Source organism: Myxocyprinus asiaticus, chromosome 5 (genome assembly GCF_019703515.2).
Source record: "Myxocyprinus asiaticus isolate MX2 ecotype Aquarium Trade chromosome 5, UBuf_Myxa_2, whole genome shotgun sequence".
Taxonomy (NCBI): domain Eukaryota; kingdom Metazoa; phylum Chordata; class Actinopteri; order Cypriniformes; family Catostomidae; genus Myxocyprinus; species Myxocyprinus asiaticus.
The window spans coordinates 37,069,438-37,090,720 of record NC_059348.1 but is presented as its reverse complement, the minus strand read 5'-3'; the positions used below and the strand labels follow the sequence as shown (position 1 = coordinate 37,090,720).

The 21,283-nt window shown below is 43.3% G+C and overlaps 1 protein-coding gene across 5 annotated transcripts in view; it reads right to left on the bottom strand.

Annotated features, from left to right (window-relative positions):
* LOC127441377 (astrotactin-1-like) overlaps positions 1-21,283 on the bottom strand; it is a 502,716-nt gene that overhangs the window by 392,075 nt on the left and 89,358 nt on the right. The window lies entirely within an intron of this gene.

Genomic DNA, 21,283 nt, shown 5'->3' with positions numbered 1-21,283 from the left:
ATTCAGCCTCTGTCTCCATGACCAACGGTCTCGAGGCATGCATAACAGAATTTGATGTCCAACAAGCACATGTGTATACAAAACACACATTCACAAGCACCACACGGTGTCCCCCCATAGGAATGATGGGGCCGTTGTGGCTGACCAGCTTGTTCACAAAATCCCCCATGTTAACAGACTCTTCCCACTCAAAATGCCTGGGAAGAGGTTTTATCAATGAACGTCCCTACTATATGCACACTACAGGGTGATTTTTTTTTTACATGCCTAAAAATAATAAAGGGAATTCTCCCTACATTCCTACCCATTTAACATGCCAGGGAAGATATTTTTTTTTCATGAGCATCACTACTGTATACACACTTTCGGGGCGACTTTTTATACAGTACATACCTAGATGTGATAGTCAATTCTTCCTACATTCTTCCCCGTTTAACATGCCAGGGAATATTTTTTATTCCATGAACGTCCCTGCTGTATACACACTTCAAGGTGTTTTTTATGCATGCCTGGATATAATACAGGCAAAACATTATTTACTCTCATTTAATCGGCCGCAGTAGCGATGGCACAGGGGTCTCCTCCAATATTGTGTCCTTCCATTTGTAAAAAAAAAAATGTTCTGGCACCACGCACTTTCACGAAATTCATGGATGCAGCTCTGATGCCCTTGAGGCTTCAAGGCATCCGCATTTTGAATTATCTTAACAATTAGTTGGTGTTAGCTCACTCAGAGAGTCTGACTGCCCAACACTGAGATGTCGCTCTCAGCCATTTGAGTAATCTAGGGCTGCGAGTGAATTTAGACAAGAGCGTCCTGTTGCCAAGGCAACAGACCATATTTATAGGTATGGAGATAGACTCGCTGGGTGATGCATGCGTGCCTGTCTCCAACTTGCGTTCTGTCATTACGCCGGTGTCTAGCGATGTTCAGAGTGGGACATGTTCTCCCTGTAAGAACATTTCACAGGCTTTTGGGACTCATGATCATGGCGTCCTCTGTCATTCCCCTGAGCTTGTTGCATGCAAGACCTTTTTTAGTGTTGGATGAACTCCACAAAGGGACTTCAACCACTGAGGCATGCACTTCGTCCCTTCAGAGTGACGTGTGGGTGCTTGCCATGGATACGGACCCACTTTTTGATATCGGATGTTCCGTTGGGACAGGTGTGTCACCGCTAAGATGCCTCCTCTGTGGGTCGGGGTACTATATACGCCAGCAGGGGGATTGACACATACACTGTATGGAGATGTTCGTGGTGCTGCTCGTGCAATACTGAGACTGGCACATCACATCCTTCTGTGGGCACAGAAAAATGTAATTTCTCTACGAGCCGTACATGTTCCGGGCTGATTGAATTTAGGGGCGGATCTCCTGTTCAGACAGGGTCTGATACCCAGAGAATCAACATCACATCCTCAGATTGTGGAACAAATCTGGAGGAGGTTTGACAGAGCAAAAAGTCGCACTGTCCCCCCTGGCACCGCTGGGCATCGATGCGCTTTTAAGAAATTTACGGGTGTGGTCCCTAAAGAGGGCGCTCTTTTGAATAATGGTTTATCCCCCGCTGTGGTTGATACCATTCTAAACGCTAGAGCTCTGTCAACAAGGGGCTATATACGTTTAAGTGGTGTATTTTCGCTTCTTGGTGTATAGCAAGAAGTGGAAATCCAGTTCACTGCCTTGTCGGTACAGTGCTTTAAATCTATGTTACCGCTATAGCGACTAAACATGCACTTATCAATGAAGTCTCTGTTGGTAGACATTCTCTTGTCTCTCGTTTTATGTGCAGGGTACGCAGGCTTTGGCCTTTCGTCCCATCCACGTCCCTTTATGAGATTTATCTGTCGTGTTAGGGTGCCCCGTTCAAGCCCTTGACAACAGTTATTGTTAAGTTTTTAACTCTTAAAACGGCTCTGCATTGGCATCGTTTACAACCCCAATTCCAAAAAAGTTGGGACAGAATGCAAAATGACAATAAAAACAAAAAGGAGTGATTTGTAAATTATATTCACCCTATGCTATATTGAAAGCACTACGGCTAAACATGATATGATGTTTTATCTTGTGAATTTAAAAAAAAAAAAAAAAAATTATGTACAGTAATTTCAAATCAGATGATTGGAACACACTCAAAAAAAGTTGGGACAGTCGAGTGTTTACCACTGTGAAACATCACCATTTCTTCTAATAACACTTAAGCATTTAGGCACTGAAGACACAAGTTTGTTTAAAAAATGGAATTTTCCCCCATTCATCCATTATGCAGGTCTTCAGCTGCACAATTGTACGGGGTCTTCTTTGCCGTATTGTGAGCTTCATAATGCACCACACATTCTCAATTGGAGATGGTCAGGACTGCAGGCAGGCTATTCTAGCACCCGCACTCACTGCTTAATTGGCCAGTATGTTATTTGAAGTTGTCCTGCTGAAAATGCCGGGACGTCCCTGGAAAAGACAGTGCTGGATGGTGTAGGGCTTTACTGGTTGTTTAGATCAGTGTTACTATCAGAAATAATTGATAATTATTTCTTTAGTTATTAATTAATATTTAAATTAATTAATTGAATCTAACTCATTAAAACCTCATATGGGGCTCCAGTAAATGTAGTGTGCTACGTTTAGGAGTGGGTTTGGTTATTAGCAATAATTAATAATTATCAAAGATAATTATTAATTATTAAAATCAATAGAACATTGATGAGAATCAATGTTAGTTTTTTTTAATCCTTTAAATCAACAATTATCAAAGATAATCACTAATCATTAACATAGATGAAACATTAATTACAATTAACACTAGCTTATTGATCATTCAAATTCAACAATCATCAAAGATAATTATCAATTATCAAAAATCAATAGAATATTAATAAGGATTAATATTGATGGGGCACCACCCTGGAATCAGGGACTGATAACCAGATAGTATAACAGTCTCAATATTAGATTGTTTTCTTAGGAAAACCGACATCCGAAGAATATCGATTTTCAGAGAAAAAAAAACAATGAATGAAGGCATGAATCCGAGCACTGACATCCCGTCAGCATGACACAGGTGTATACAAAACAAACCAAAACACTTCTCTTTGTAATATAACAAAGTTTATTTATGCAGTAATATCAATTAATAATTAATATAATGCAGTCAATAAACTTCCGACTTACAACTACAAACTAAACAGTGATATGATTAGATATGGAAATCAAAATAATCCTATAACACATGAGGGTGTGTGTGTGAGAGTGTGTGTGTGTGTGTGTGTGTGTGTGTGTGTTAGTACGAGAGAGAGAGAGAATTAAGTGACAGCCCCAAAGCCGATTTCGCGATCGTGGGAGAGAAAGCAGCTGTTATTTTATCACTCAGAGACGCGGTGGACGGCTTGTAAACCGTCCTGCGGTCTTTGATTCTTTAATGGATAAACTCAGTTTGCTGGTCTCAACCGCGATGGCGGAAATGCGCAACAGTCCAATGTGGTTGGACTACAATACAGCAAATCAAATTTGTGATAATTAATACCCTGAGTATTAATAATGAGCGGACATGGCGGTCCATAAACTGTACAATAAATATCCTTGATACACAAGAATAACACACTATAATATTCTATCTCTGCCTAGACGTAAACCTCTTACTTGAATCGTATGAGGACGAAGAATGTGTGTTCATCCGTCCTTTAACTCCGACTCGGTTCCTCGAGGCTCGGGTGATGAAGGGAGGCCGTTTCGGAGAGATCAGTGACGTCGACTTGATTGAAGATGGAAGAGAAATCTTTTATCTCTTCACTTCTGCAGGCAAACGGATGAAGATGCGGATTGCTCGGCGGTCTCCTTCAGATCCATTAGAGTGTACGGTGGAACACAGAGTAATCTCAACTCGTCCAGTGAGATGGAGATTGTGTGGCCACAGTTTCAAGTTGGACGTTACTTCCTTGTGCCACAAGGCTGCACCTGAGAGCAGCGATGAGCTGCGTCTACGCACGGCAAGCAAAGTTGCTGGAAGCAAATCCCGGAAGCATTTCAGAGGTATTTCTACTCCTGATGATGTCATGGTTGAGGTGCGTTCTGTCCTGTGCCTCATCCAATAGGAGTTGAGAGTTCGATCCTTTAGTGAGCAAGGCTTCATGGGATTTGGACTCCCTTTGTTTGATTTTGGCGTGGTTTTTATCTGTAAGATTTATGACTTGATATGGGGTTCTGAGTTAGGTTTTACGACTGTGTTAGGCCTGCCATTGTCTTCTATCTGAATACATGAGGCCCAACAATGGCAGTACATGCTGCTCCAAAATTTTTACATTTCTGTCTGCATTAATGGTTCCCTCACAGATGTGCGAGCTACCCATGCCACGGGCACTGACACACCCCTGGCCCATACAGACACTGGCTTTTAGACCTGATGCTGATAACAGCTTGATTTGTCCTGAGAACACGATGGCTGTGTTTTTCAAAAACTATTTGAAATGTGGGCTCATCAGACCAAAAAACACAGTTCCACTGTTCTAATTTCCATCTAAGATGAGACTGAGTCCAGAGAATTCAGCAGCGCTTCTGGACAGTGTTGATGTAGGGCTTCTGCTTTGCATAGTAAAGTCTTAACTTGCATCTGTGGATGCAGTGGTGAATGGTGTTGACTAACAAAGGTTTACTAAAGTAATCCCAAGCCCATGTTCATGATATCTATTACAGATGAATGATGTATTTTAAGACAGTGATGTCTGAGGGATCAGAGATTACATGCATTCAGAAGTGGTTTTTGTCTTGCCCTTTTGCACCGAGATTTGACTAGATTCCTTGAATCTTTTAACCATATTGTGCACAGTAGACGGTGAAATGCCCAAAATCCTTCCAGTTTGTCTTTGGGGAACATAGTTCTCAAAATGCTGGAATATTTGCTGAAGCATCTGTTGGCAAATTGACAAGTCTCGAATGATCCTTGCTCTTGAAGGTCTAGGCTGTTTTTGGAGGCTCCTTATATACTATGACATGATTGCCTCTCCTGTTTCACATTGCCTTGTTATTTTAACTCGTCAAATTGTTATTAGTCTTAAATTGCCCTATCTCAACTTTTGTGGAGCGTGTTGCAATCATCTGATTTGAAATTACTGTACAAAAAATGAAATTCACAAGGTAAAACATCATAAAATGTGTAGTTGAGTGTTTTTGATTTAGCAAAGGTTGAATATAATTTAGAAATCACTGCTTTTTGTTTTTATTAGCATTTTTCATACTGTCCCAACTTTTTTGGAACTGGGGTTGGTAAGAGAGTCTGTGATTTGCATGCCCTGTCGATCAATCCCTTGTGGATGGATGTTGAGCCAGGGTGTTCAAAGGTTGTGTTAAGACCTTGTTTGTGCTATTTGCTCAAGGTTATTTATATGTCATTTCGCTCGCAGGCCATTAATTTACAGTTCTTCTCTCCTCCCCCATTTGAGTCGGAGGAGCATGAAAGGTTGCATGTGCTTTGCCTAGTTTGGGTGCTGCAAGTTTATGCTGACCGTACTAGCCAATGGCTTAAGTCAGAGCTGTTTTTGTGCTTTAGTGGCCACAACAGAGGTGTTTTGGTGTCCAAGCAAAGACTGTCTCATTGGCTTATTGATGCAATTTCGAGTGCTTACGAAGCGCATCGTTTACCTTTGCCTTCAGGTATTCGGGCCCATTCTATGAGGAGCATGGCATCCTCATGGGCTTTGGCTAGATGTGCATCCTTGGAGGACATTTGTATGGCAGCAAGGTGATCCTCTCTGCATACATTTGTTAGATTTTATAATCTGGACGATGGTTTGACATCTGCTTCCTGTCTGTTGGAACAGTAGTAAATCCATAATTACTTTTAGGCAGATGCTTTAGCTCACTTGTGCACCGCTGTATGCTTGCCACACGGGCTTAGACAGTTGGCAGCAACTGTTTGCATGGTGTGAACGTATATTGTTCCCATTGTGTTCATGCGCAGCTTGAATTCCACAAAAGGGAACATCTCGGTTACGTACGAAACCTTGGTTCCTTAAGGGGAACGAGACGCTGTGTAGAGGGCCATACTCTCTCAGCTGCATAGGCTCGTGTCTTTTGCAGAAAAACTAACATGATGGTGTGAAAGCAAGTGCCATTATAGAGCCTGTGACAAAGCTCCCTAGGGGGCGTTGCTTAAGTGCCATCAGCCAATAAATTGCCGTGATTGTTTAAGGGCTTCAGACAACGTGACACTCAGACGGTGTCCCATAGCGTTCATCAGGGATGGATGATCTTCAAATGAAATCTCACGCGGATTGCACTCAGAGCAGCTCCTGAAAAGCGTGAAGATTAAATGCTTCTGAAGCGCTGTGCTGCATGTGCAAAACTCCCGTGAAAATATAAACTAGATTTTTGATGATGAAAGCAAAGCACTCCAGTTTCAATTTCATTTAACATTCATGTAATGACAAATGTTCTGTCAATGCGGGTTCATACATGCAGTGTATAATCTTGCAGTCCCAAAACAGATCCAGGGATGAGTTTTCCGGGATTCATCCCAGGATCTCTGTGTGAAAGGACATTACTGATGTGAAAAACAGCACCATCACTATTTGAAGAATGTCATTTTTGATCAAATCTAGACAGGCCCCATTTCTAGCAGCCATCACTCCAATGCCTTATCCTTGAGTAATCATTGCTAAATTGCTAATTTGGTACTAGAAAATCACTTGCCATTATATCAAACACAGTTAAAAGCTATTTGGTTCGTTAAATTAAGCTTAACATTGTCTTTGTTTTTGAGAATCACAGTATGCAACAGACTGGCATGTCTTAAGGTCATTATTAGGTCAAAATGGCAAAAAAGAAATAGCTTTCTCTAGAAACTCATCAGTCAATCATTGTTTTAAGGAATGAAGGCTAAACAATGCTTGAAATTGCCAAAAAACGTTGCAAGATTTCTTACAAAGGTGTACACTACAGTCTTCAAAGACAAAGGACAACTGTCTCTAACAAGGACAGAAAGAGATGTGGAAGGCCAGATGTACAACTGAACAAGAGGATAAGTACATCAGAGTCTCTAGTTTGAGAAATAGACGCCTCACATGTCCTCAGCTGACAGCTTCATTGAATTCTACCTGCTAAACACCAGTTTCATGTACAACAGTAAAGAAAAGACTCAGGGGTGTAGGCCTTATGGGAAGAATTGCAAAAACAAAGGCACTTTTGAAACAGAAAAACAAAAAGAAAAAGTTAGAGTGGGCAAAGAAACACAGACATTGGACAACAGATAATTGGAAAGAGTGTTATGGAACTTAACCCCATAGAGCTTTTGTGGGATCAGCTAGACTGTAAGGTGTGTGAGAAGTGCCTGACAAGACAGCCACATCTATGACAAGTACTACAGGAAGCGTGGGGTGATATGTCACCTGAGTATATGGACAAACTGACAGCTAGAATGCCAAGGATCTGCAAAGATGGCATTGCTGCACATGGAGGATTTTTTGATGAGAACTCTTTGAAGTAGTTTAAGAAGTTCTGAACATTTTTTTTCAAATTGTAATAGTAATTGCTCACATTATCAATGTCCTGACTATACATTGTGATCAGCTGAATGCCACTTTGGTGAATAAAAGTACCAATTTCTTTCCTTAAGAGCACAATCTGTACATTATTCCAAACTTTTGGCCACCAGTGTGTGTGTGTGTGTGTAGTGTGTGTGTGTGTGTGTGTGTGTGTGTGTGTGTGTGTGTGTGTGTGTGTATATATATATATACAGTTGTGCTCAAAAGTTTGCATACCCTTGGAGAATTGGTAATATATGTACCATTTTTAAAGAAAACATGAGTGAGCAGGCAAAACACATTTCTTTTATTTCTTATGGGATTCATATTCAACTGTGGGTCATAACAGAATGGCACAATCATAAAACAAAACATGGCAACAAAGAAAAAAATGAAATGACCCCTGTTCAAAAATCTGCATACCCTTAGTTCTTAATACTGTGTATTGTCCCCTTTAGCATCAATGACAGCGTGCAGTCTTTTGTAATAGTTGTCTATGAGGCCCCAAATTCTTGCAGGTGGTATAGCTGCCCATTTGTCTTGGCAAAATGCCTCCAGGTCATGCAAAGTCTTTGGTCATCTTGCATGAACCGCATGTTTGAGATCTCCCCAGAGTGGCTCGATGATATTAAGGTCAGGAGACTGTGATAGCCACTCCAGAACCTTCACCTTTTTCTGCTGTAACCACTGGAGGGTCAACTTGGCCTTGTGCTTAGGGTCATCGTCATGCTGGAATGTCCAAGAGCGTCCCATGCGCAGCTTTCGTGCAGAAGAATGCAAATTGACTGCCAGTATTTTCTGATAACATGCTGCATTCATCTATGCCATCAATTTTCACAAGATTCCCCGTGCCTTTAGAGCTCACACACCCCCAAAACATCAGTGAGCCACCACCATGCTTCACAGTGGGGATGGTATTCTTTTCACTATAGGCCTTGTTGACCCCTCTCCAAACATAGCACTTATGGTTGTGACCATAAAGCTCTATTTTGGTCTCGTCACTCCAAATTACAGTGTGCCAGAAGGTGTGAGGCGTGCCAAGGTGTTGTCGGGCATATTGTAACTGGGCTTTTTTGTGGCACTGGTGCAGTAAAGGCTTCTTTCTGGCAACTCGACCATGCAGCTCATTTTTGTTCAAGTATCGTCGTATTGTGCTCCTTGAAACAACCACACCATCTTTTTCCAGAACAGCCTGTATTTCTCCTGAGGTTAAAATTATGAAAATTATGCTATAATAATCATAAATAATAAATAAATTCAAATTAAATAATATAGTATACTGTATTAAAACCACAGTTTCTGCCAAAATACATGATTGCTAAACTTACGTTTCATAGTTACTACAATATAACTATAGTAAAAGCATGGTTTCCGACAAAAAACAAAACATGGTTAGCCTACAACAGTCATGGTTACTACAATATTACTATCATAAAATGGTTTCTGCCAAAACACAAAACATAGTTAGCCTACAACAGTCATGGTTACTACAATATTACTATAGTAAAAGCATGTTCCCTATCTGTCACTCACTCAACGTTGTGTCGATGTAGTGACACTAGGGGTCACTCTTGAGACCCCAAACACCTCTGATCTTTTTTTTTAAAAAGCCAGTGAGAATTGGCGAGTGGAATTTGCATGCCACTCCCCCGGACATACAGGTATAAAAGGAGCTGGTATGCAACCACTCGTTCAGATTTTCTCTTCGGAGCCGAGCGGTTCTATTCATTGAGCTGAATTCATCCGCCGAGTCATTCACCTCTCTCTGCTGGATCTTACGCCGCATTTCAGCGGCTTCTCGCCCTCTGCATCTGTAGTTTGCAGAGAACGCCCCTGGGCGTTTCGGCAGAACATTTAAAAGAGTATATTCTAAAAGATTATATTTTCTTTCTGAAAGAGCGGCACACATGGAACGTATTTTAAAGACGCCTTCACGAAGGTCGAAGAGGCAACCCTTGCCCCGCTAAGGGAAATGGGCTTCCGCATCCTCAACTATCTCGATGACTGGCTGATCCTAGCTCACTCTCGAGAGTTACTGTGCGCACACAGGGACCGTGTGCTTTGGCACCTCAGCCGACTGGGGCTTCGGGTCAACTGGGAAAAGAGCAAGCTCTTCCCGGTTCAGAGCATCTCTTTTCTTGGTTTGAAGTTGGACTCAGACTCGATGACAGCATGCCTCACGAACGAGCGCACACAGTTGGTGCTGAACAGCGGTTCCACTGAAACACTTTCGAGGCTCCTGGGTATATGGCATCCTCAGCGGCGGCCACACCGCTCGGGTTGATGCATATGAGACCGTTTCAGCACTGGTTGACCATCACGGCGGTCCGTTGCCGCCTCTTCAGCCCTTGGACCGACCTGGCATTTCTACGGGCAGGGGTTCCCCTAAAGCAGGTCTCCAGACGTGTCATGGTTACAACAGACGCATCCAAGACGGGCTGGGGCGCCGTATGCAATGGGCACACAGCCGCCGGCTCCTGGACTGGCCCGTGGCTGCGTTGGCACATCAACTGCTTAGAGTTTTGGCAGTTCTGCTCGCCCTGTGGAGGTTTCGGCCGTTGATCCAGGGCAAGCATGTGTTGGTCCGGACGGACAACACAGCAACAGTAGCATACATCAACCACCAAGGTGGTCTATGCTGTCATTGCATGTTACAACTCGCCCACAGTCTCCTCCTCTGGAGTCAGCAGTGCCTCAAGTCGCTACGAGCCACTCACATCCTGGGCGACCTCAACACCACAGCGTACGCGCTGTCATGTCAGGTTACCCTCAGGGAAGAGTGGAGACTCCACCCTCAGGTGGTCCAGCTGATTTGGAGTCGATTCGGTCCAGCACAGGTAGACCTGTTTGCTTCCCGGGAATCCTCCCACTGCCCGCTTGGTACGACCTGACTGAGGCACCTCTTGGTATAGATGCATTGGCACACAGCTGGCCCCCTGGACTACGCAAGTATGCATTTCCCCCAGTGAGCCTACTTGCACAGACCCTGTGCAAGGTCAGGGAGGACGGGGAGCAAGTCATCCTAGTAGCACCCTACTGGCCCACCCAGACATGGTTCTTGGATCTCACGCTCCTCGAGACAGCCCCCTCCCCTGGCGAATTCCCCTGAGGAAGGACCTTCTTTCTCAGGGACGGGGCACCATCTGGCACCCGCGACCAGACCTCTGGAATCTCCACGTCTGGCCCTTGGATGGGACGCAGAGGACTTAAGTGGCCTACCGCCCGCCTTCCTCTACGAGGCGCCTGTATGCCTTGAAGTGGTGTCTGTTCGCTAAGTGGTGTTCTTCCCGACGTGAAGACCCCCAGAGATGCGCAGTCAGATTGGTGCTTTCCTTCCTGAAGGGGCGGCTGTCCCCCTCCACCTTGAAGGTGTATGTAGCCGCTATTCAGGCTCATCACGATGCGGTAGATGGTAAGTACTTGAGGAAGCATGACTTGATCATCAGGTTCCTGAGAGGCGCTAAGAGATTGAACCCCTCTAGACTGCGCCTCGTTCCCCGTGGGATCACTCTGTAGTCCTTCAGGGTCTATGGGGAGCTCTCTTTGAGCCCTTGGAGTCAGCTGAGCTTAAGGCATTCTCTTTGAAGTCTGCCCTCCTGACTACGCTCACTTCCATCAAGAGGGTAGGGGACCTGCAAGCATTCTCTGTCAGCGAATCGTGCCTGGAGTTTGGTCCAGGTTACTCTCACGTGATCCTGAGACCCCGACCGGGCTATGTGCCCAAGGTTCCCACGACCCCTTTTAGGGATCAGGTGCTGAACCTGCAAGCACTGCCCCAGGAGGAGGCAGACCCAGCCTTTGTGTTGCTGTGTCAGGTGTGAGCTTTACGCATCTATTTGGATCGCACGCAGAACTTAAGAAGTTCCGAGCAGCTCTTTGTCTGCTTTGGTGGACAGCAGAAAGGAAGCGCTGTCTCCAAACAGAGGATCTCCCACTGGGTCATTGACGCCATCACGATGGCATATCAGGCTCAGGACGTGCCACCCCCTGCGGGGTTACGAGCCCACTCTACCAGGAGTATGGCGGCCTCCTGGGCCCTGGCCAGTGGCGCCTCTTTGGCAGACATCTGCAGAGCAGCAGGCTGGGCAGCACCCAACACCTTTGCGAGATCCTACAATCACCGGGTTGAGCCAGTCTCATCCCGAGTAGTGGCAGGCACGAGCAGGTAAGTTCTGGGACAACTGGCCGGGTGTACCGCTTGCGCATAGCACCTTTCCCCTCCCTTGAGGGGAAGACGTGCGCTCTTGACTCTCAGTAGTGTTCACAGACTGTGATCCCTGGATGACTTTCCTCCTTAGCCCTGTGGCAGTCGAGTTGGCGGAGAAACTTGCTGCCGGCTCAGTAAGTGCGCTAATGAGGCCCTGTACTGAGATAGGTGCTCCGCATGCGCTGGTTCCCCGAAGGCAACCCCATGTGATATTTTCCACAAAACAGTTTCCCTGTTGGTAAATTGCGTCTTCCTTGGGCAGCCCTCTGCCCCCGGTCACCATGCTTTGTAGAAACTCCTCCCCCTTTGGGTAGGACCTACCATGGGACCTCTCCACATGACATACTTCCGACAAGGCTCAGTAAAGACCATGTGACGTATTTCCACTCAAAACCCCCCCCCATCCTTTTTTGGGCAGGGTGTGGTCTCCGCGGTTTCTTCCCCTTGGGAGTGACACCCCCCTGCCCCCCCACCCAGATGTAGACACTTTGGGCTCCCAGTCAGTTAACAAATTCCACTCTTTCTGGGGAGAAAAGAGAAGGAAAAGAGGCCTTGGCTGGGCTAGCCTGTCCACCTATTCGTTGGGCAGTTGACTTGTTCTTGAAGGACTGTTCAACACTCATAAAGAATGTTGGGGGAGGTTACGTGATGGCCTGGTGCGCTGGCTACGAGGCACACAGCAGTCTGCCCATCACACACCTCCACTTCACGTAACACAGTTCAGTTAGTTGTGGAGTTTGGTATAGGGACCCCTAGTGTCACTACATCGACACAACATCGAGTGAGTGACAGATAGGGAACATCATGGTTACTGTTGTAACCTCCGTTCCCTGATGGAGGGAACAAGACATTGTGTCCCTCTTGCCACAATGCTGAACTACCTGCTGAAATGGCCGGGACCTTATCTCAGCTCCTCAGCACAAAACCTGAATGAGTGGTTGCATACCAGCTCCTTTTATACCCGTATGTCCAGGGGAGTGGCATGCAAATTCCACTCGCCTATTCTCATTGGCCTTTAAAAAAAAAGATCAGATGTGTTTGAGGCTCCCAAGAGTGACCCCTAGTGTCACTACATCGACACAATGTCTCGTTCCCTCCATCAGGGAATGGAGGTTACGTAAGTAACCATGACGGTTTCTGCCAAAAAACAAAACATGGTAAGCCTTCAACAGTCATGGTTACTACAATATTACTATAGAAAAATGATTTCCACCAAAAACTATGGTAACAGTCTTCAATATTGCTATAGTAAAACCATAGTTAAACTATGGTATTTGTATATTGAAACCATAATAACCATAACCATGACTTTTATTACCATATTTTTCATTTTCTGCATTTTTACTATAGTTTTACTATGAATATAAAGGTAAAAATATGGTTACTCTAGTAAAACCATGGTAAATGTATTATGAGGGAACACAAAACTATTGAGAGGACATGCAAAACTTATTGCCAGGGAAAGCAAAACTATTGCGAGAGAACGCAAAACTATTGCGAGGGCACGCAAACTATTGTGAGGGCACTCAAAGCTATTGCGAGGGAATGCAAAACGTCTCAGTTACGTGAAACGTAACCTTGGTTCCCTGAGTGGGAACGAGACGCTGCGTAATCGCATTGGGACACGCCGGAGTGTCACGTGGTCTGAAGCCCTTGTACAATCATGCCAATTTATTGGCTGGTGGCACTTAAGCAACACCCCAAGGGAGCTACATCACGGGCTCCATAAAAGCGCTTGCTTTGGAGCCATCGAGTCAGATTTTCTGCAGGAAGGCACGAGCCTATGCAGCTGCTAGAGAGTATGGCCAGCTTATGCAGGGTCTTGTTCCCACTCAGGGAACCAGAGTTATGTTACACGCAACCAAGACGTTCCCTTTTGTAGGAACTGGAGCTGAATAATCACATTGGGAATGATATATATTCACACCATGTGAACAGTAGCTGCCAACTGTCTATGCCCGTGTGGTAAGCATATAGCGGCGCACAAGTGTAGTGACTGAAGGCAGAAGGAAATTAAGAATAATTAAAACAGAATTTCACCAAGATGGCCTAGAGCACTGGAAATTCCTCAGAGCCATCAATCTAAGAGCTGACAAAATGGCTCTTTAAAGTCTAGCTGAAGCTCATAACTGGCCAATAAAACAAACAAAAGAGACTTGTCCAGATAGCATATGACTTAAAAACTTCATGCTTCTGAAGACCCCCACCCCGGTGGAAATCTAAATTCCATTCCTTCAACCTCCAACCCTTTGGTTAGCCATCACATGGTTGGCCATTTGCTGAGGGACTACTCTTTTTATGATCACCAGAGAAATCTATTGTTGGACAAAAGCCATAAATTAATTATCTTGAGGGGAGGACACTCTTGACCATGTGCCTCTGAAAAGCCACCTCTGTTTGGCTTAGAGCCTCTTTGGGGTGCAGCCAGTTTACACTCAAGACTCTAGTACCAAGAAACAAGTCTTTAGTCTTCTCTATTCTCCGCTCTTCACTTCCTCTGCAGCTCTGCATCCTCCATGCTCTTGCCCTCGTAGCTTGCAGCCTCACCCTGGCATCCTTCAAGTTCCGTACCATGTAGAAGCCCAAGAAGGCTCGGAGCAAAGCTCTGAGGAAGCCTCTCACTCTCTGCTCTTAGGTTCACACACGCGATGGGAGTCGTGAGTCCTCCTAGCAGAGGGCCTCACTTCAAAGCCCCGCCTCATCAACCATCGATGTAACAGACTACAAATATCCATGATCTTAACAGATGTCCAAAACATCGACAGAACCACCAAAACTTTCTACAAAGAGAAAATAACCAAGCAACGCAAGGAAACGCAATGAAACACAAGTACATCTCCAGACTTTGCTGAAAGTGCTGGTGTCTCTCTAATATAATTCAGGTTACCCAATTGCAAATCGAGCTAGACTCAAAGAAGTATCAAATGGTTTCCAAGGCATTGTCTGTAGAATCCATAAAGTTCATTTTCTCTGTAGAGATCATTTCATTCACCTGTTACACTACTCACCAACCTGATTTATGTTTGTATGTTTTAGATTAATTTTTATGTTTAGATTAGCAATAAAGTCTTGTTTGCATTCAAAGTTAATTTGACAGTGGTATATTTTGATAAATAATCTCATCACTTGATTTTTACAAAGATCCGGCCCTAAAAGCTACTGTATACCTAAAATATGTGTGATATTATTTTCAATAAGCCATGAGAATAATATTACTCCAATAAGTGAATCAATCATAATTCTCTTATTAAAGATAATCCCTTACAATAGGAATTTTGAGCGGGTACAACGAGATGTATTACGATTTTAATGGTAGAGAATTTTATTCAGACAAATAATCTGATTTCTTATAATGGTTGTTGAACGTGGCTAATTCCATTATAAATTTCCCTACATAATGGTGGTATGCAGCACTTTAATCTGTACCGTGCACATCTACATTAACCGAAATTCCTTCACAAGCGAGCTAAAGCATCAGAGAAAATTATACGTTTACTCCTGTTCCAACAGAGAGAACATGGGAAGCAGGAGTCAAACCCTCATCCAGATTATAAAATCTAACAAATATATGTGGAGAGAACCACCCTGCTGCTTTACAAATGTCCTCCAAGGATGCACTTCTAGCCAAAGCACATGAGGATGCCATGCTCGAATACCCAAAGGCGAAGGTAAACCACAAAAATTGCATCAGTAAGCCAATAAAACAGCCTTTGCTTGGACACCGAAACACCCCTGTTGCGACCATCAAAGCACACAAACAACTGTTCTGACTTATGACACTGGCTAGTACGGTCGACATAAACTCGCAGCACCCAAACTGGGAAAAGCATATGCAATCTTTCATGCTCCTCCGACTGAAATGGGGGAGGATAGAAAGCCTGAAAATTAATAGTCTGCGAGTGAAATGATGTAGAAACGACCTTGGGCAAATAGCCCAAACGAGGTCTTCCAATCTTAAACACCCTAGCGCAAAATCCATAGAAAAGGGATTGACGGCATGCTAATCACCAACCCTTTTAAAAGATGCCAATGCTACTAGCAGGGCCCTTTTAAAAGTCAGAAACTTATAGCGGCTGTTGCCAAGGGCTCAAACAGAGCACTCAAGCAAAGCAAAGCAAAACAACAGATAAATCCCATAAGGGAACGCGGACAGGATGAAAAGTTCTAAGCCAGCATACTTGGTGCATAAAACGAGAGACAAGAGAATGTCTACTGATAGAGACTCCATTGATACGTGCATGCTCAGCCGCTACAGTGGTAACATAGACTTTAAGCATTGCCGGGGCAACCCCGGCCCCAAAATGCTCTTGCAAGAAAATCCAGTACTGCACCGACAGGGCAGTGAACTGGATTTCATCTTGCACTGTACACCAAGAAGCAAAAACACGCCACTTGAACATATAAAGCTTCCTAGTTTATGGAGCTCTAGCATTCAAAATGGTACCAACCACAGTGAGGAACCCATTATTAAAAAAAAATCTGCAGAACTACGTGCAGCATACTGTTCAGTGGGAATGCAAAAAAGACATGTTTTCAGCCACTGATGCGCCAACGCATTGATGCCAAGTGGTGCCGGAGGCGAGAGGGAAAACCAGAGGGGACAGTGTGATGTCGCGCTCGAAGCGAACAGGTCTGCTTCCTCTCAGCCGTACCTTCTCCAGATTTGTTCCATAATCTGAGGATGTAATGTCAACTCTCCAAGCATCAAGCCCTGTCTGGAAAGGAAATCCGCCCCCAAATTCAACCAGCACGGGACATGCACGGTTCATAGAGACAGCACATTGTCCCGTGCCCACAGAAGAATGCGACGTGCCAGTCTCAGCATGGAATGAGAACACACTCTTGCTCTGGTGATTGATGTAGGACACCACCATCCGACCGGATGAGGTCATGGCTGCCCTGAATCTCTGGGAGGAAAATCTTTAACGCCAGCAGCACCGTGAACATCTCCAGACACTTTATGTTCCAATATTTCCGCTGGCATATCCAAACCCTGTAGATTGGGCGACCCTTGTATTCAGCACCCCAACCTATGGAGGAGGTGTCTGTCGTTGTAACTTTGCGGCAACACACCTGTCCCAATGGAACGTCTGACATCAAAAGTGGTAACAGAGTTTGGTAGCACCCACACGTCACTTTGAAGAGATGGAACGCATGCATCAGTTGTTGAAGTCCCTTTGTTGAGTTCATTCAGCACTGAAAAGGTCTCGCATGCCACATGCCTGGGGGAATGACAGTGGAAGCCACGATCATGAGCCTCAAAAGCCTATGAAATGTTCTCGCAGTGAGAACACATCCCACTCTGAACATCGCTAGACACTGGTGAAATGACAGAACGTGAATTGGATACAGACGCGCCTGCATTGCTCGCGAATCCAGTTCCATCCCCTAGAAACAGAGTCTGTTGCCCTGGCAATAGGACACTTGTCTAGGTTACACACAGCCCTAGATCAAATGGCTAAGAATGACATCTCAATGTTGGGCAGCCAACGTTTCCGAGAGGGCTGTAAAAGCCACGTTCTCTCTGAGAAGGGGTAATCTCCTATATTCCCCCTTTTCTTTTTTTCTTTTCTCCCCTTTTTCTCCCCAATTTGGAATACCCAATTTCCAATGTGCTCTAGGTCCTTGTGGTGGCGTAGTGACTCACCTCAATCCGGGTGGTGGAGAACGAATCTCAGTTGCCTCCGTGTCTGAGACCGTCAATCCATGCATCTTATCACGTTGCTTGTTGAGTGCGTTACCCCACTGAGAGCGAGAACCACATTATGGCGACCACGAGGAGGTTAACCCAATGTGACTCTACCCACCCTAGCAACCGCTATTGCCCCTTTTTCTTTTTTACAACGTGTGGTGCTTATGTTCACTGTATGTTTTGTGTACACTTGTGCTCAAACATCAAATTCTTTTATGCATGTCACAAAATACTTAGTCATGGAGAAAGAGGCCAAATCCTATCAGGCAGTTACACAAAGCTGTCACTCTGAATGCATTTACAGCAGAGGATGCCAGATAAACCATCTTCCCTAGCATAGAATGAGGAAGAATGTGTGAACATGGAGGGGAACTGAAAGCAAGCAGGCTCGCCACAACGGTCCCAGCATTCTTATGGGGGAAAAACGTGTGGTGCTTATGTTCATTGTGTGTTTTGTGTACACTTGTGCTTGATGGACATTGAATTATTTTATACATGTCTTGAGACCCTTCGTCATGGAGACAGAGGCTGAATTCAGGAAGCATTTCTTTTGTTTGTTTTTTTAAATGTTTGCTCCCCAGCAAGATGCGGGGGAAATCTGAACCATATTCTGATTGTCGGATGTTCAAGGTGCGTACAACAGCAATCTCATCCCGATACTGACCGAAGGGCAAATTTCGTTTACTGAATAGGGGCTCATCCTTCGTTACACAGCAAGCCGGTCAGTCTCGTGTGTAGACCTATTTTTATTATACATTGAGTTATATTACGCGTGCCCTGAGACCCTTGGTCATGGAGGCAGAAGCAAAACTCAAGCTGACAATATTAAATGTTCAATCACCAGCGTAAATTACGGGGGAGACATGGTGTGACCTGCAAAGCAATTGTCTGTGGTCTGCAACTGCTATCCAGTCTTTGAATACAGTATAATGTACGAGGAAGGGCAGCTGGTGGAGTTTCTGGTGCCCCCCTAGAAAGTTGGTGCCCTATGCAGACTACATAATATGCGTATAGGAAGTGTCGGTACTCTGTTCAAGCAACAACAAAAAAAACCAAACTAAACTGATGTGTAATTTGTCATGTTTGTCATGTTTATGGCACTAATGCTATGTGTCCATAATCACATGACATAATCTTAAATGTTTAATAAAAAAGTTATCCACAGATTTGAAATAGAATATCAGACTTATTTAATTAGAAATAAATAAAACTAAAAAAAATTATGGAAAGCTTTTTAACAATTTTTCCTGATGACTTATTAATTCTGACTTTTGGAAACTTCCAAGTGTCTACTTTCAAAAGAAACCACACTTATGCCTGTAATACAGTGTAGTGATGAACTACAGCCATTGCGTTTTGAATATTTAGGCGTATGCCCCAAACAAGGGGGCACAAGGCAACAGGTTAAGTTGGATAGGCAAATAAATAAATAAATAAATTGCTGCCTGTCTGACCAGGGCCTAAGATTTTTCCAGGCCATGATAAATATATGTCCTTAACTGAAAATTTGTTGGGTGTAACATTATTATTTATAAGAAAAATAAAGAGCTTTTTACCCTAGCCTTAAATGGTGCACATCTGTAGTCAGAATAATTAAGTAATGACTGGAGCCAGTCCTTTGGAAATGTGGATGTATATAGTCCATGGACATCAAAACACAATATCTGTCATGCTTAAATACTGTGCTGCCCTTATGAAGTGACAAACATAATGATTTGAGATGAGAAAATTCTTTGCGTCCTGTTGCCTTCTTCAATGAGGTTGAATTGTCTGCTGACTTCCAGCGTGTTGCTATTAGAATACTAATAACTATCTTCTTTGTAGGGATATCAATGTCAAGGGCTGTGATTGAGACAGGAGGTAAGCAATCTTCTTCAGTATCTGAGGGATTATGCAGGGTAAGCTAACAATAGGAGCTTTCCCAAAGCTTCTAGGAATCATATTCCAATGGTGATTTTTCAATAATCAGTGGCTTTGCACAGAGAATCATCTAACCATACAAAAAACCGCAGCACTGATATGCAATTACAGGATTTGAAATTCAAACAGCAAGGAAATTCAGCAAAGCCTGGAGCCCCCATATGTCCATTTCACTTTATATAGAAATAATGAGCCATTTGTGCATTTTTCAAATTAAGGATTTGCATACCAATTTTTTTATTTTATTTTAATAACAGGCCATTCATCCAGCCTGTGTTTAGAACTACATTACATTATTTCATTCATCTTGGCTACTTTACTAGTTAGCGTTAAACTCTTTACAAACTCCACTCCTATTCATCATGACAGTTAACATATATGGATTTTCCACTAATTATACTAAGTGCAAGTGTGTTAAAAAACTTTAAATAATCCTTATGCCCTGAAGATACTTTGCGCCAATTGTTCCGCATAACTTCTGCGGATCATGACAGCAGTTCACTGATCAAAGAGTTGTGAAGCCAGAAGGCGGAACAACTAATTTATTGAATCTAAACCAACTTTCATCTTGCCTTCTATCTCACAACCAAGTCCAACTCTTTTTCTAGTCTTTGTAATGTGTTCACTCTAAAATTCCTTCATGGCTAGGCCCTAACTCGTAGAACTCCAACAAAACAATGTCAGATTTAGCAATATTCAACACACACCCTGCCCCTTGCAAGTTAATTTGTTTTTCCTCATCAGCATTTTTTATTTATTTATTTATTTTTTATATCAGGTAAAATTGTAATACTTTTTGTCTAATTTGATAATGCTTTCAGCTAAGGTGGCGTAGTTGATACCAATGCCAGTGATATTTCACTATGTAAATATTAACAAATTTGATTAAAACAATGGCATGTTGACCAAGTATGCCTCACTTAAAGGTGCACTCAGTAACTTAATGCTCATGTCATCTTGACTTATAGTGACACCTATTGGTGTGGATGCAGCATCATTCAAAATCAACAGATTTCAGCTGCAGATGCCATTGTAGAAATTTACTATTAACAATCAGCCATAATTAATTTAATCCAAGAGTGAAAGTGTACAATAACAAGACAGTTACTGAGATTAAGCAGGTAGTATTCAGCTGGTCATGTGATTATAAAATGGCTGACCCCATGAGGGCACCCCTGCCTCATGTAGAATAAAACCGCTTTTAGAAGGTTACTGATATGACTAGAGTCCTCAGCTCATGTGAGTGATAATTATTTTATACACGTTTCAAAATAACAATTAATTTCTATCTGAGTAAAACTTTTTTAATGGGGAAAGAATTATTGAGTAAACCCTTAAGTAAAACATACTTCAAGTTTTTCAGTTCAGTGCTTTTCAGTTCTCAGTATCTAACTGTAGAAGGCTTATTAAAGCTAGTAGAGTTATCCAGCCTAGAGCAGTCAGTGGTTTTCTCTTTTCCTCATCAATATTGCTCTTTGAGTAATATTAACAGCTTAATGGACAGCAGCAGGTCTATTAGGCTACATTTACACTGAAAGGTCTAATGCATAGATGCTATGTTTTGACACATATCCAATCTTTGTCCTGCCTGATTACATTCACTTAAAACAAGATGGGCATTTTGAACAAGACTGACTAAGCATTTGACCATTCACTTGCACAGCTGCATTACTGCAAGTGATCTTCACAAAGCATGTGCACAAATATGCATGTGAGCATTTGAAAGCATCCACATGTCAGTGAGACAGCATGGGTAACAAACTGAGTTGGTATCTGTGCTTTTAATACTGTAGAATGACAGTTTTGTTATTTTTTTATTTATTTAAATCTCGACTTGGTACCGAAATACTGGTTATGTTGACATCCCAACTTTTAGTGTGTGTAGTTGCTTAGCTATCTTAAATTTTTCATATTTAAATTCATTCTACAGATGTAATGCAAAAATCAGTGCA